The following is a 15,534-nucleotide window of genomic DNA, read 5'->3' as shown; positions in this document are numbered from 1 at the left end:
GGTGCTACCACCAGAGTCTGAAGGGCTCCCTCAGGAAATTTATTTTTTATTTTATTATGTTTGTACCCTGCGCTTTCCCACTCATGGTGGGCTCAATGTGGCTTACATGGGGCAATGGAGGGTTAAGTGACTTGCCCAGAATCACAAGGAGCTGCCTGTGCCTGAAGTGGGAATTGAACTCAGTTCCCCAGGACCAAGGTCCACCACCCTAACCACTAGGCCATTCCTCCAATGGCCACCAATCCCATTGCTTAGTGCACAGTCATTTCCTTCCTTTTACCGGAAAACACATTTTACTGCCGGCAGTAAAAGGCAGCCTCGGCGTACACCAAACCCGCACTGATGCCACCACAGGGCCCCTTTTACCGCTGCTTGGTAACAGGATCCCTGAATGAGCAATAACTACTCACTGTCCTAACACTAGATGGAAGTGACTTCCAAATCTTGACCCCCCCTAATATGAAATTGAAGATGAAAAATATTTCTTCAATGTAATTCTAGAAACAGAAGGAAAAGATAAGACCATCTGATTTCTTAAACAATAAACTTCACCTCTCTTCATTAAGTTAAAAAGTGGGATCAAGTAGGCAGGAACCTGACAATGCAAAATAATTTTGTATACAAACATGCAAGCTTTAAATTCCATTCTAGCCTCAATTGGCAACCAATGCAATAAAAAAAAACTGGAGTAACTCTCTGATATTTATGAGTTGAGAATATCACTCTAGCTGCTGTATTTGCATTTTTGAAGCTTTTTTAGATAAGCCTTTCAACATCCCAAATAAACAAAATTGGAATAATCAATTTGTGGAAATAAAAAAGATTGGACAGTAAGTCCCTCAAAGTACTTCCTAATTGTTCTAAGTTTTCTCAATAACATGAAAGAGTACTACTATTTTATTCACCTGAGCTTGCATTGTAAGTAGATTATCTACTATATAACTTCAAGATCTGAGCAGATACTTAAAAGTTATGTTTCTGTATTAGCACTAAATGGTTGGGAGAGCCATTTATCAGCAGTTTCCCCTATTAATAACAATGTAGATTTGCTTCTATTTAATTGTAATTTGTGATGTAGATCCCAATTATATATCAAATCTAAATTCTCTTTTATTTTAGAGTCAAATATTTAAAAGTCTGTATCATATCACCCATCCCTCCTTTCCTCTAGGGCAGAGGTTCTCGACCCAGTCCTCGGGACACACCTAGCCAGCTGGGTTTTCAGGATACCCACCATGAATATGCATGAGAAAATTTTGCATGCCCTACCTCCATTGTATACAAAATTATCTCTTGCATATTTATTGTGGGTATCCAGAAAATCTGACTGGCTAGGCGTGTCCTGAGGACTGGGTTGAGAACCACTGCTCTAGGATATACATATTCAGTTCCTTCTCATACGTCTTTTGGTCCAAACTCCATATCGTTTTTGTCACTTTTCTTTGAACCACTTCAAATATTTTTACACCCTTAGCAAGGTATGGCCTCCAAAATTAAACAAGGATCAATTCTTGGCCCTATTCTTTCACTATTTGCTCTTTTGATCCAGTCTTTGGGTTTCACTTATTTATGCTGATGATACTCAGATTTTGGTTCCACTAGACTCCTCTTCACCTAATGTTACGACTAGTGTCTCTTTACATCTCACTAAAATCACAGATTGGCTTAGCATGCATCATATGAAACTGAATCCTTCCAAAGCCAAAGCCATTTTTTCCATGTAGTTCCCAGCTTCATCATATCCATCTCCGGCTATTAATGGTATTAGTGTCCCTTTCAAGGACTTTGTTACATTTGATGCAGCTCTGTCTTTTCGCACACAAATTTCTAATGCTGTAAAGACGTTCTTCCTCACCCTGCGACAAATTCATGTCATAACGACCAATCATTGAAGTGTCTTCCTTCGGTTTTCCTTGTCACTAGTTATATCTAAAATAGATTACTGTAATTCCCTTTACCATGTTTTTTCCCATCTATCCTACTCTGCAGACTTCAGTTAATTCAGAACACCACTTAACAAGAAGTAGTTTGATCATGTAACCCCTCTTCTCATCTCTGATCACTAGCTTCCTGCGTCCTCCATATGACTTTTAAATATTTAATTACTGCACATCAAACCATCCATACTGGCTCACCTTCCTTTCTCTTCAGTCTTCTTATTCTGTATGTTCCTTCTCGTTTCCTTCATTCCTCAAGCCAGTGTCATCTTACTGTGTCTTAATTTTGTCTTATCTGGCTTGATACTATTTGTCATTCCTATTTTAGTGTTGTTGACCTGCCCCTTTGGAACTCGCTGCCAGCCCCCCTTAGGGCTTAATTATCCTACCAGAAATTTAAAATTGCTCTTAAGACTTACCTCTTTAATATTCCCTATAACCTGACTTTTGCTTTATTCTTTCCACATTTCTATGCTCGCTTGTTGTAGAACACCTTTATGTTTTTATGTACACCCACTTTCCCCTTTACTTGTTTATTTGCAGCTTTGTAATTTAGTTTAATTCTTATCCTTGCTGTGTGTCCCTTTTCTATGTGTTTGTTTGGGTTTGTCTTCCCTGTTTGCCTTGTTTGTATTTTAATTTAATTGTATTTCCCTTTTCAATACTATGTTAACCACTTAGAAGTATATATACTTCTGTTTGCCTTATTTATATTTTAATGTAATTGTATTTCCCTTTTCCTTGTCACTTGCAGCAGATGAATCCAGGAACTAGTGAGTTAAGTCCACCTACCAGCAGGTGGAAACAGAGATAAACAAACTAAAGGCAGTGATGCCAGACGGCCAGCTCCTTCCTCAGTTAGTATGTCTCTATCTCAGCAGGTACTGGACAGCTTTTTCTCCAGCTCCTGGGTCTGTGGCCAGTTTGAGCCGGGGGTCGCGGACTGGTAGTGTCCCCTTTGGCAGTATACGCAGTTGCTGGGTCTCTGCTGCACCTCAAATTCCCTCTGAACAGGCTTTTGCTGTTCCTTTCCTTCCCTGTTTGTTTCTGCCGCCTCACTAAAAAAAAAAAAAAAAAGAACCATAGAATTTATTTAAAAGAGAAACAGAGAAGCACAGGGAAGTGTGTTTTTGCTGAGAGCAGGTTTGTGTTACTGCTGTCCGAGTCCTGTTTTCAGTTGCCTGCTTGTCTGAGCCTGCCTAGAAGTGGAGTCGGAGAGTTTTTTTCTTCGGCTCAGCTGTCAGTTCCCATGCTTTCCCGGTCCAGGGTAAGTCCTGCTGGGTTCCTATTCAGTTACAGGCGATGGCAGTGGAGGTGGTAAAACGCTGTTCCCGATGCGGGAAAAGGCGTTCGGCGGCGGGCCTTTGCAGCGCGCTGATTTGGCAGGACTCGACAGAGCGGTGGTCCCCCTGAGAGCGTGCTTTCCCACCCAGAGCTTGGCGATTCTCGCGCCATTTTGCAATCAGTTGCGGAGCCGGCTCCGGTAGCGGTTTGGGGCAAAGCTTCTCCGCTGGTAGGGGAGTCGGGGGGGGGGGGGCTATCAGGAACTGAGGGCGGTGGTGCAGGTGCCATGGCTGCGACCTCCTCCGTTGCGGGGGAGGGGTTTTCACCAGAGTTTATTTTGCTACTCCATCAGGCATTTTTGTTGAAAAGGGCCTTGCCCCCCCCCCCTCACGCGGCTGCGACAGGTTCGGCCTTTGATTCTCTCAGGGGGTCTGAGGGTAACCAAGAGATTTTGGGTTTTTTCCCCAGAGGATTTCTCCTCCCTTAAAAAGCCTAGGCTTTCTTTGGGGTCTGAGGAGGAGTCCTGCATACGGTCGCCTGCAGCTTCCTCCGTGGTGGCTCTCTCAGAGCAGACGGGGGTAAAGGATGTGGAGGACGGTGTCCTCACTGACCAACTGGAAGACTCTTCCGCCGTGGGGATTTTCCATAAGGAGGAGTTGTCCTCCTTTATCTCTCAGGTGCTGGAAGCCCTGAATATAGAGGATCCTGAGGTTGTGGCTTCTCAGGCGGTCAACCCCAAGATGGCTAGTACCAGACGACCTTCTAAGGCCTTTCCGGTACATGAAGCTATTGAAGAGTTGATTTTGGCCCAGTGGGCGGATCCGGATGGGGGGCTGAAAGCAGTGGCGTACCAAGGGGGGGGGGGCGGTGGGGGCGGTCCGCCCCGGGTGCACGCCGCTGGGGGGGTGCCGCAGCACGCGCCTGTCAGCTGAGTTTGTTGACTTCGCTAACTTCGCTGCAGCTCCCTCTGCCCCGGAACAGAGGGATGCCTCGAGGTCACGTTTCAGAGAGACACGATGGTATTGCCTGGGGCGGTCCAATGCAGCCTTTCAGCGTTGTTTTGGGCAGCGTTCTTCCTTTTGCAACGAGAAGCATCCGGCTGGACCCCCTTCTTGTCAGGGGGCTCCTTCTCGGGCGTCCCAATGATGGGGCGCAGGTCTACTCGGAAGGAGAGCAGATTGGTGGTTGGCTTTCTCTGTTTCTTCCAGAGTGGGCCAGAATTACTTTGGACCAGTGGGTCCTCGATGTGGTGCAAGAAGGTTACAAGCTAGAATTCTTCTCTCCCGTCACAGACTTTTTTCTGGAGTCCCGCTGTGTATCGCGAGCCAAGAGGACAGCGGTTCTGCAGTGTTTGTGAGACCTACTAAGGATAGGGGCTATCGTGCCTGTTCCTCCTCTCAAAAGGCGCACAGGTCGGTACTCCATCTTCTTTGTGGTTCCAAAGAAGGGAGGGGCTTTTCAGCCTATTCTCGATCTCAGAAAAGTAAACCAGTTTTTGCGGGTTCGTCACTTCCGCATGGAGATATTAAGGGCAGTTATTGCTGCTATTCAACCAGACGAGTTTTTGACAGCTCTCGATTTGAGGGAAGCTTACCTGCACATTCCCATTTGACAGCCCCATCAGAGATTTCTCAGATTTGCGGTGCTGGGTCAGCATTTTCAGTTTCAGGCCCTTCCTTTCAGAATGGCCACTGCCCCACGCAATTTTCCAAGGTCATGGTGGTGGTGGCGGCGTTCCTGCGGAAGGAGGGGATTCGAGTGCATCCATATCTCGATGACTGGCTGATTCGGGCCATGACAGCAGAGGAGAGTTGAGTGGTCACTGACCAAGTGATTGCGGTGTTGTAATCCTTAGGTTGGGTGGTCAATATGGACAAGAGTCATCTGGTTCCTACTCAGAGTTTGGAGTATCTTGGAGTGCAATTCGATACGAAGCAGGGGAAGGTGTTTCTCCCTGAGGGGCGAAGGATCAAATTGTTTTCTCAGGTACGGACCTTATTGAGTCGTCGCGCTCCCCAAGTGTGGGGCTATGTTCAGCTCCTCGGTTCCATGATGGTGACCTTGGAAGTTGTTCCATGGGCAAGGGTTCACATGCAGCCTCTTCAGAATTTCCTTTTGAGCAGATGGTCGCCGACGTCACTGGATTATCAACGACGCCTTCCTTGGTCAAGCCGGGCCCGGGACAGTCTCGCATGGTGGCTCCAGTCAGCCAGTTTGCAGAAGGGTGTTACTCTGGCGGCTCCCAATTGGGTGGTAGTCGTGACGGATGCCAGCCTTGCGGGCTGGGGAGCCCATTGTCTTCATCGAGTAGCCCAGGGATCATGGACCCCTCTCAAAGCGACTTGGCTGATAAATCGTCTGGAGTTGCGAGCAGTCGTGAATGCACTGCAGAGTTTTCAGGACCTTCTGCAGGGGCAGGCGGTTCGTGTATTCTCGAATAACACCACGACGGTGACTTACATCAATCGGCAAGGGGGCACTCGCAGTCTTCCCTTGGCAGTGGAAGCGTCTCGTCTTCTAGTATGGGCAGAAGCGCATGTTCAGAGTCTGTCGGTAGCGCACATTGCGGGTCAAGACAATGTTCAAGCGGATTTTCTCAGCCGAACTCTTTTGGACGCAGTGGAATGGACGCTGTTGGACTCGGCTTTTCGGTTGATCTCTCAACGTTGGGAAGACCAGTAATGGATCTCATGGCCATGGCTTGCAATGCCAAAGTTCCCCAGTTCTTCAGCCGCAAACGGCAGCCAGGATCCGCAGGATTGGACGCTCTTCTCCAGCCATGGCCGGAACAACAGCTACTGTATGTTTTTCCTTCATGACCTCTGATAGGGAGAGTTCTTTGCCGCGTAGGGCGGCATCGGGGCTCGGTCGTTTTAGTGGCCCCAGACTGGCCGCGAAGGCCGTGTTATGCGGTTCTCATTCAAGCACTCTCAGAGCCACCACTGAGACTTCCGGTGAATCCCGATCTGCTGCATCACGGGCCAGTTCAGATGAAAAATCCCTCCCACTTTGGTCTTACAGCCTGGCTATTGAGAGGCGGCAGCTGAGGAAGAAGGGATTTTCAGGACCAGTCATTGCCACTCTTTTGGGGGCACGGAAGCAGTCTACTTCAGCAGAGTACACGCGATAGTGTGGAAAACTTTCTCGGTATGGTGTGCTTTGCGTTCTGAATCGCCTTTTTGGGCAGACATTCCGGTTATTCTGGAGTTCCTTCAGGATGTTCTTCAAAAGGGATTGGCATATAATTCCCTTTGAGTGCAGGTGGCCGCGCTAGCTTGTTTTAGGGGCAAACTGGACGGTTCCCCTTTAGCAGCTCACTCTGATGTGGTCCATTTCCTACACGGGGCTCTTCTGCTTCGGCCTCCTCTGCAGCAGCCATGCCTGGCGTGGCATTTGAATGTAGTACTGCGAGCCCTCCAGGTCCCACCGTTTGAGCCGTTGAATAAGGTTTCTGAGAAGGATCTAACACTTACGACAGTGTTTTTGGTGGACATTGCTTCGGCTAGGAGGATTTCTGAAATTCAGGCTTTGTCTTCCAGAGATCCTTTTTTGCAGGTTTCTGAAGCAGGGGTGTCGATCCGGACGGTGCCGTCCTTTCTACCTAAAGTGGTTTCGGCTTTCCATGTCAATCAGGCGGTTTATCTTCCGTCTTTTTGAAGAGAGGATTATCCGGTGGAGTTTGCCTCGCTACGTTTCGGTGCTTGCAGATCTCTAACGAGTTTCGACGCTCGGATCATCTCTTTGTGCTCTTGTCGGGATTGAAAACAGGTGAGGTGGCTTCTAAGGCTCTCATTGCTCGCTGGATTAGGGAAGCCATTGGAGCGGCGTATCTGCTACAAGGGCGGGTGTCTCCAGTGGCCCTGAAGGCTCAGTCTACTCAGGCACAGACAGCTTCTTGGGCGGAGGCATTGGCCTTATCTCTGGAAGAGATTTGTCGGGCGGCTACTTGGGCGTCCCGTCATACTTTTGCGAAGCATTACAGGCTAGATGTGTCTGTTCAGGAGGATGCGAATTTTGGGGCGGGAGTGTTGGCTTTCCACCCTACTTAAGGAATGCTTTGGTACATCCCACTAGTTCCTGGATTCATCTGCTGCAAGTGACAAGGAAGGTAAATTTATGTCTTACCTGATAATTTTCTTTCCTTTAACGCAGCAGATGAATCCAGGATCCCCCCCTAGTTCAGCTGACGTTTTTTTCATTTTCCACACAGTGTGGCTATTTTTTCCTTCCGGGTTCTGTTTTGCAGAGTTCAGACAGATATGGGAACATGGAAAAAATTCCAATTTGTGGATCAAGTTGCAGTTATTTCGAAGTTCTTATTTGGTTCTCTGTTTTTCATAGTGAGGATGGTTTCTGGTTGTTATTGGTTTCATATTTTTGGCTTTGGCAAATGCTTACGAATGACATACTAACTGAGGAAGGGGCTGGCCGTCTGGCATCACTGCCTTTAGTTTGTTTATCTCTATCTCCACCTACTGGTAGGCGGACTTAACCCACTAGTTCCTGGATTCACCTGCTGCGTTAAAGGAAAGAAAATTATCAGGTAAGACATCATTTTACCTTAATAACTATGTTAACCACTTAGAAGTATATATACTCAGAAGACCTGGTCCCCTTTAGATGATTTTTATAATAGTTCAAACTCTAATGTGTGACTTTCACTACACTTATGGAATGGTGCTGTAATTTTCTTTTTCCCTTTTTTCTTTTCTTATTCATTTCGGGCCCTGTTTACAAATGTGCATTATTGTTTTTAGTGCACGCTAACCGTGTAAATGCCCATAGGAATATTATGGGCATCTACATGGTTAGTGAACGCTAAAAACGCTAGTGCACCTTTGTAAACAGGGCCCGAATGTTTGTTATGACATGTTTAATAATGTCTAATATAATACATATCACATTTAATCTAATATGTATGATTAGCTATTGTTATGCTAACACCAGTTTTCTCATCCTGAGCAATGTTTGTCTTTGTTGAAAAAGATTTTTAAAAAGTATGTTTTATATGATTTACAGTATATCAAAAATAAACTGAAATCTGAATACTCCAAGTGATGCCCCTGTCCAAGTTGTTGGTGAGGCCCCAACACCTCTTTTCTTCTGCTGGTTATACCTCTTTATATGCAGCCGAGCATCGTTCTGGCTTCTACCGCCATCTTGTCAACCCAAAGTCCCTCTCCTGGGTTGTGCTTATCAGTCTCTCATCTCCAATCTAGTATGTCTCCTTTGGATTTCTGCAGCCCAAGTGTATTACTTTGCACTTCTTCACAATAATTTCAACTGCCAGTCCTTAAGACTATTCTAATTTTTGTAGAACGTTTCTCATATTTTTTTTACTTCCTCCAGGTTATCCACTCTGTAATCTTCCTGTCATCTGCTTTTCCTCCTAACCCTTCCTCAATGTCATTTAGAAATATATTAAATAGAATTGGCCCCAGCTTTGATCACTGAGGATGCTTTTCTGCTTCCCACCCCCAAACTAGGGCTCAACATAGCGGGCTTCTCTTTGCCCCTCTTCCCACTTCCAAGGGCACATACCCCACTTGTTCTTCTTCGCTGGAGTAAATACCATTTTCCATTTACATTGATTTTTATTCTTTGTGCAATTTTAATATTTATACTGTTTTTATCTTTTACAATATTTGTGATCTGTGATGAAGGCATGAGCTGAAACACAGCTGTGTAGAGTTGTTTTACTCCAGTTTACTCAATAAATATTTTTGTGATATATGCAGTAGGTGCACTACCTTCATCCTGTCTATAGTTGTGTACCATTTGGCTTCTTATTCCTTTGCCACTATCCTTTGAAGGTTGAAAAAAGTGATTTGGGCATGTGATTAGAACTTGTGAAGTGGAACGGAAGTGCTATATACCTACAAAGTTGTCTGCTTATTGCCTTTGAGCACCATTATATCATACCTTCACCATTCTATATATGGTGCCCAAATTTGGGCATGCTGTCAAGATGTGCATGCAAATTAATTGGCTAATAAGCTCTTAAGCATCAATAATTGGGTGCCAGCACTCTTTAAAATTTTTATGCGCATCTGGTTGTGTGCTATTCTATAAGACAGGGTACCTAGCTCCCATAGTGCATATCTCAAAAGGGAGCATAGCCATGGTAGGGGCATTCCAACAGTTTACATGCGTTGTTATAGAATGCTGGGTAAGTGCGCCTAACTTGAGCAGCAGCATTTATACCAGGTTTCAGCAGGCATAAGTCTGTCACTTAAAGTTAGATGCTGGAATCGTCACTAAGCAAGTTTTTATAAAGGATGTGCCCTTTGTAGAATTCCACCTAGTGCTCATTTTTTCTGGCACTGAATTTTGAGTGCCATTTATAGAATTCCCTCTATTATGTGGGGGAGGGGGACAGGTAATGCACATTTAAACAGAAGGGCCAGTAGGAATTTTTGTGAAGCAAAATAGGATTATGTACATATGAATTTAAAAAACAGCCTCAATATAATCGCTTTTAACTGGCCCTTTGTTATTTTCAGATAACGCAGCAGCCACTGATGACGTAAATTGATGTAATGTGGTTCAGATGCAAAAGAGATGGATTCGAACAGAACTCCATACATTGTGAGGTATACTACAATCCTAGAGGCCTTCTTATTCTTCTGGCACCACTGAAGATATTGAGGGGCCCTTTTATTACAGGGGTGCTGCGTGGCAACCACTCTAACCACTAGGCTACTCCTACCCTTAATAATCCAGAGAGACCTCACAGTCTCATTTCTTCTTCTTCAGTTCTTGACAAAACCCAGCAAGCACTGGTTCTAGTTTCTCTTTCCTGCTGACTCTTAAAATGTTGGAAAGGGAATATTATTCTGTATGCAATAAGCAAAAAGTGATCTAACATACTGTGGTACCTTGAAAGGGTTATTCTTTGTAGTACTCTCCTTGGGTTGCTGAACAAGTTTGAAAGCTAATAACAAAGAGGCCAATGTTTTAACCTGCAAATGTTTTAACCTGCAAATGTTTTTACAGAGGTTTAAGTAGAATGATCCAAAACAAGCAGAAAAGCCACATCTGCCGTTTGTTTGTTTTTACATCCATAGGACACCCTTTGGAAAATCCTTTGCAAAATGGCCCCCTTGCATGTAGTTTTCTTTTTCTCACCGGCACATGAGCTCAGATTTCCACAGATTTTTTTGTAGCTAATTTGCATATAAATCCTTTGTGGGAAATCTAAGGGAGGGTTAAACTGTATTCCCAGGAGAAATTTGCGCAACTGCACAATGCATAATTTGCACAAAATTCCCCACCTGTGCAGAATTCTGTGCAGGCAGTTGCAATGGCTATGCCTCCTTCCCTTCTTGCTGCAGTCAAGAGATGGTTCACAGCTGCACATTGGGCCACATCCTCCTCTTGGTCTTGACTTCTGTTAAATTGCGCGACTGGGAAGGAAGTGATGTCAGTGACAGTAATGGCAGCTCAGGGCTGAATCTCCATTATAATTCTGCATAATTGATAAGTAGAGGAGTGTAGTAGCCGTGTTAGTCCACTCTTAAGGTTATCAATAGAAATCAAACAAAATAAAACATGGAAAAGTGGACTAACACGGCTACCACACTCCTCTGCTACAATTGTGAAATCATCTGACTCCCAGGAAACAGAGGCCTTGAACATAGTGGTGGACAGGAGTATTTGACCCCAAAAAGGACAGTCGCCTTTGAGACATTATAATTTGTATCCAAGATTTCAGGTAGAAAGAATCTTATTCCAGGACTTATCGCCCATAATATTACAGCAGGGGAGAGAATTTAGGGGAGTGACCTGTTTTATGAGATTATCAAATATGAAATACAAATGGACTTTTCCTTTTGGGTTATTCCTTACAATTAATGGAGTGTGTATGCATGGATCCACCTTAATGTAATAACTGCTGAGGGGTAAAGGAGGGTACTGGGAAATGGGGGGACACTAAATAAACCACAGTGTTGACCTATATTTTGTTTTCTTTGCTGTTGGGGTACTAGATGAGGAGGGGATGGGACCTGATATACTGCCTTTCTGTAGTTACAATCAAAGCAGTTTACGTATGATATACAAGTATTTATTTTGTACTTGGGGCAATGCAGGGTTAAATGACTTGCCCCGAGTCATAAGGAGCTGCAGTGGGAATTGAATCCGGTTCCCCAGGTTCTTAGGCCAGTGCACTAACTATTCCTGCTACTTTTTTTTTAAATTACTTTTAGTGGATAATGTGGCTTTATAAGTGACTAGCCGTTGAGCCCTTGTAAACGGGCTAGTTTTGGAATTGGGGGGTTCCGAGGCCCCCCCCCCCCCGAGGTCGCCGCTGCTCCGCCCCCCCCCCCCGGCCCGAGCATTGTCTGTTATTGAACTTACATCGCACCACGCAGACGCAGCAGGCACATCAGCAAAGCTGCCATTGGGACGGGCTTCCTTCTCTGCCTGTGTCCCGCCCTCGTGTGACGTAACGCGGCGAGGGCGGGACACAGGCAGAGGAGGAAGCCCGTCCCAATGGCAGCTTTGCTGATGTGCCTGCTGCGTCTGCGTGGTGCGATGTAAGTTCAATAAGAAAGACAGTGCTCGGGCCGGGTGGAGAGGCGGCGGTGGCAGCGGCGACTCCGGGTGGGAGGAGCGGTAGCAGTGACGTCGGGGGGGAGGGGGAGGGTGGAGCGGTTGCGAGTACATCTGCGGCATGCACAGTAGAGACTTCCCGCTCTGTCCCGCCCCCCTCATCACGTATTGATGCAGGGGCGGGGCAGGGAGGGAAGTCTGTACTGCGCATTTGCGAGTGAGTACGACACTCGCCTTTTATATGTTTGATATGTTTCTAATCTTTGAGATGTGTTACTTAGAAAAAAAAAGAACTTGTCATATAAAAATTATTGATACAAAAAAAGCACCTGCCATGGCACTAACCCGAGCCAGACTTTCATCTGTTCTTCTATCAGCTCAGCGCATCGAAGATCTGAGCCCTCCAGAGTGAGCTCTGCTTTGAGAAGACAAACATCTGCTCCTTCCGTCATCTTACACTGTCAATAAATGCAGGTTGTATGGTCAAACTCTGTAATTGCTTGCAAGTATAAATAGTAGGCAGTTGCCAATAGGGAGTGTGTGTTTATTCCAGCTAATTTTTGAGTTTTCTTTTCCAAATAATTTTAATTCTACATATTCCTTATAAATAGTCAACTGCTGTTATTATATTAATGTAAATAAATTCTTTGCTTTTATTATAGTTACTGGTTCTTATCACCTATCAGTACATATACAAAGGGAGAACTTAGAAAGCTGTTTGGACATAGGTTTATTATTTTCAGAGTGTATACCATTACATTTACATTATCCATGTCATCCTACCACATGTGTGGTAAATTACTGACATACCCTTGTTACTACAGGATTATCTAATGAGAAGGCACCCTTGATGGGTTTTTCAACCATTTTTACAAAGTGTTTGCAGGTTCATTAGTGGGGTTTCTGCCTACAATGTTTAATTTATTAGGGGAGCTGGCAAGAATTCTGGTATCAATGAACACAGCGGGCATTGTTATTTTATGTAAACCTGGACACAGTGCCACATGTTGTGGCTCCTACCACCCTATATTGTTAATTAATGTAGAACTCAAAATACTGGCAAAAATGTTGGCAAAAACACTAGCATCTTATCTCCCATCATTACTACACCTAGCCCAGGCAGGGTTTGTTCCTGGTAATCAGATGATGATATTCAATACTCTTGCTATTATCCATCTGGGTAGCCCAAACGGAACATATTCCTTCAACATTGATTGTAGTGGATGCTGAAAAGACAGTCAACTATGTCCACTGGGGGATTTATGTCTGTGTTATTGAACAAAATGGGGATATGTCAAACATATAGAGAATGGATATCCACGTTATATGCTAATCCAGAAGCATCTATTAAAATCAATGGTGGGTTCCTTTGGGCAGAGGAACTAGACAAGGGTGTCCACTCTCACCCCTCTTGTTCACACTGGTCATGGAACCATTTGCTCAATGAACCAGAGACAATGGAGATGTAAGGGGCATCTCAGTGCATCATCAGTCACACAAACGTTTGCTATTTGCGGATAATGTTATTCTTACAGTATTGAAACTGCACCTATCCTTACCAGTTATACTTGTGGAAATGAACTATGAGGCAGTGTTAGGTTTCAAAATCAATTTAGATAAGACAGAAGCTCTAAAAATAAATAAAGAAGGGGCAGAATGGGACAGGACTAGGGTGAATATTCCTTTCAAATGGGTCTCGACCCATCTGAAATACCTAGGAATTAGGGTGTCTAGAGATTTGCATTCTCTATACCAGTTTAACTCTGCTCCCTTAATAAAGAAAATTAAAGATCTCAGAGACTGGAACAGGAGTCCCTTTTCCTGGATGAATAGGATAGCCATTATCAAAATGAACATCTTACCAAGGTTACTGTATCTTTTCCAGGGCCTACAGATTGCTATTGGCTGGGAAACATTGAAAAATGACATATGCTTGTTGACTTTATTGGCAAAGGGAAGTGCCCCAGAGTGTCTAAGCAGCCCCCAGTTGAGGCATGCTTGAGACTGGAGAGATCAATTTAAGCAAAACCAGTTACATAGATTGAACATTTCTATGGTAAAAACATTAGAGTATGTGATCTTAACTGGCTTCCATAAATGGGCAAAGATGGACTTACCAGTGGCAATCCTTTTGTCCAACATATCATGCTGCTCTAGAGGTATTTGCTCTTGTCGTTAGTGGGGACAGGATGGATATCTTCTCCTATCCTCTATCTCAGTTCTTTTTGGTAGGGGTCCAAGGGGAATGAAACCATGCATTAAGAGATGGGAAGATAGAGGCCTCTGCGGTATTTATTAATTGTATCAAGGAAATATCCTAAAGTTCTTTGCTGATTTAAAGCAAGAATTTGCCCTTAGTCCTACTGAATTCTGTTTCTATTTACAGTACAGACATGCCCTACGGAGGGGCACTTATAAGGAAGAATTGGGTAGACCCTTCAATGTATTAAAATTCTCTGGCTACAAAAGCTAGAATCTAGGGGATTGATTTTCCTGTTAAGTAGAGCAATCCACAAATATGGCTTTTTAAAACAAATGCATGACACATTGGGAAGATTTTCATTTAGATGAGGCACAATGGACTGATACTATTAGGTTGGTTAATAAGACTTCTGTATCAGCACAGCTTAAATAGAACAATCTCAATGTTTTACTGCTCTGGTATATGACACCATTTCAATTACATAAATGTATTCCTACTGTAATATCAAAATATTGGAAGGAATGTGGTGGACATGGTACTTACATATATATGTGGTGGTTACGTACCTGTAACATGCTCTTTTGGAAACAGATTAGAACTGCCACATACAAAATCATAGGTTCCTCTATACAGCTTACTGTGAGTTTGTGATTAATCTTAGTGGGCTTGCAGGTTATGGATCCCCAACATCAGAAGGTGCTAGCTAATAACTTGATTGCAATGAGGTGTTCTAAAGCTTCTGAATGGAAGTCATCAGGCATACCTAGCCTTGAGACCTGGCACAAGAAACTTCGATATGTGCTCTTAATGAAAAAATTAACCGCAATGACATTGAACACTGTTTAAGTTTGAAAAATGCTGGAACTCTTTGCAATGTTATTTAGACTCTTTATGATGGAGTTTGAGCATGTTGCATGCCCAATTTATTTGACCATATGGGTCTTTTTTCAAATTAATTTCCTCTGGATGGGGGGGGGGGGAGGATAGAGATATTTATATGAAATATATTTGAAGTTGTTTCTCTACAATATGTTTCTTTTTGTTACTGATATACTGTATTTTACTCATTTGTACAACTTTGAAGTTCAATAAAAATTTCAAGTTAAAAAAAACAAAAAGTGTGCGACTGTATGGAGGCCTGTATGATTCTAAGGCACAGTTGGCCCAGGATGGTGAAAGAGGAAGACGGCCTGATGTACAGCTGCGCACCACCAACTTTGCTGTGCCATCGGGGGAGGGAGGAATGTTTGAAGAATCGGGAGTGTGTGCCATGGTACGGAGAGCTGGAGAAATGTGGATGGGGTGTATGTGGCATGGGGGAGGCTGGAAAAGGTGGATGCAATGTGTACCATGCAGGTTGGGGGGGGGAGGGTAAGGTAAGGGTTTGTGTCTGGGGTGAAGGAAACCTTGAGGATGGACAGAACTGGGGTCATGCTCGAAATCAGGAAGAGAGAATGGGGGGGCAGTAAATGCTCACAGGTGGAGAGAAAGAACAGTGGAAAACAGAAAACTGTAAACAGAGAGAGGATGGAGGAGAAAAATGAGAGATATTCAACC

At 44.2% G+C, this 15,534-nt stretch overlaps 1 long non-coding RNA gene across 1 annotated transcript; it reads left to right on the top strand.

The window, feature by feature from the left end:
- The first annotated feature begins 8,249 nt into the window (after positions 1 to 8,249).
- On the top strand, positions 8,250 to 14,882 carry LOC115473799. Its single transcript, XR_003942752.1, has 3 exons — positions 8,250 to 8,299; positions 9,725 to 9,814; positions 14,650 to 14,882. It is a non-coding gene; the product is annotated as an uncharacterized LOC115473799 (long non-coding RNA).
- The last annotated feature ends 652 nt before the right edge of the window (positions 14,883 to 15,534 follow it).

The sequence above is a fragment of the Microcaecilia unicolor genome, chromosome 7 (assembly GCF_901765095.1).
Source record: "Microcaecilia unicolor chromosome 7, aMicUni1.1, whole genome shotgun sequence".
Lineage (NCBI taxonomy): Eukaryota > Metazoa > Chordata > Amphibia > Gymnophiona > Siphonopidae > Microcaecilia > Microcaecilia unicolor.
This window is presented reverse-complemented; position numbering and strand designations above follow the sequence as displayed.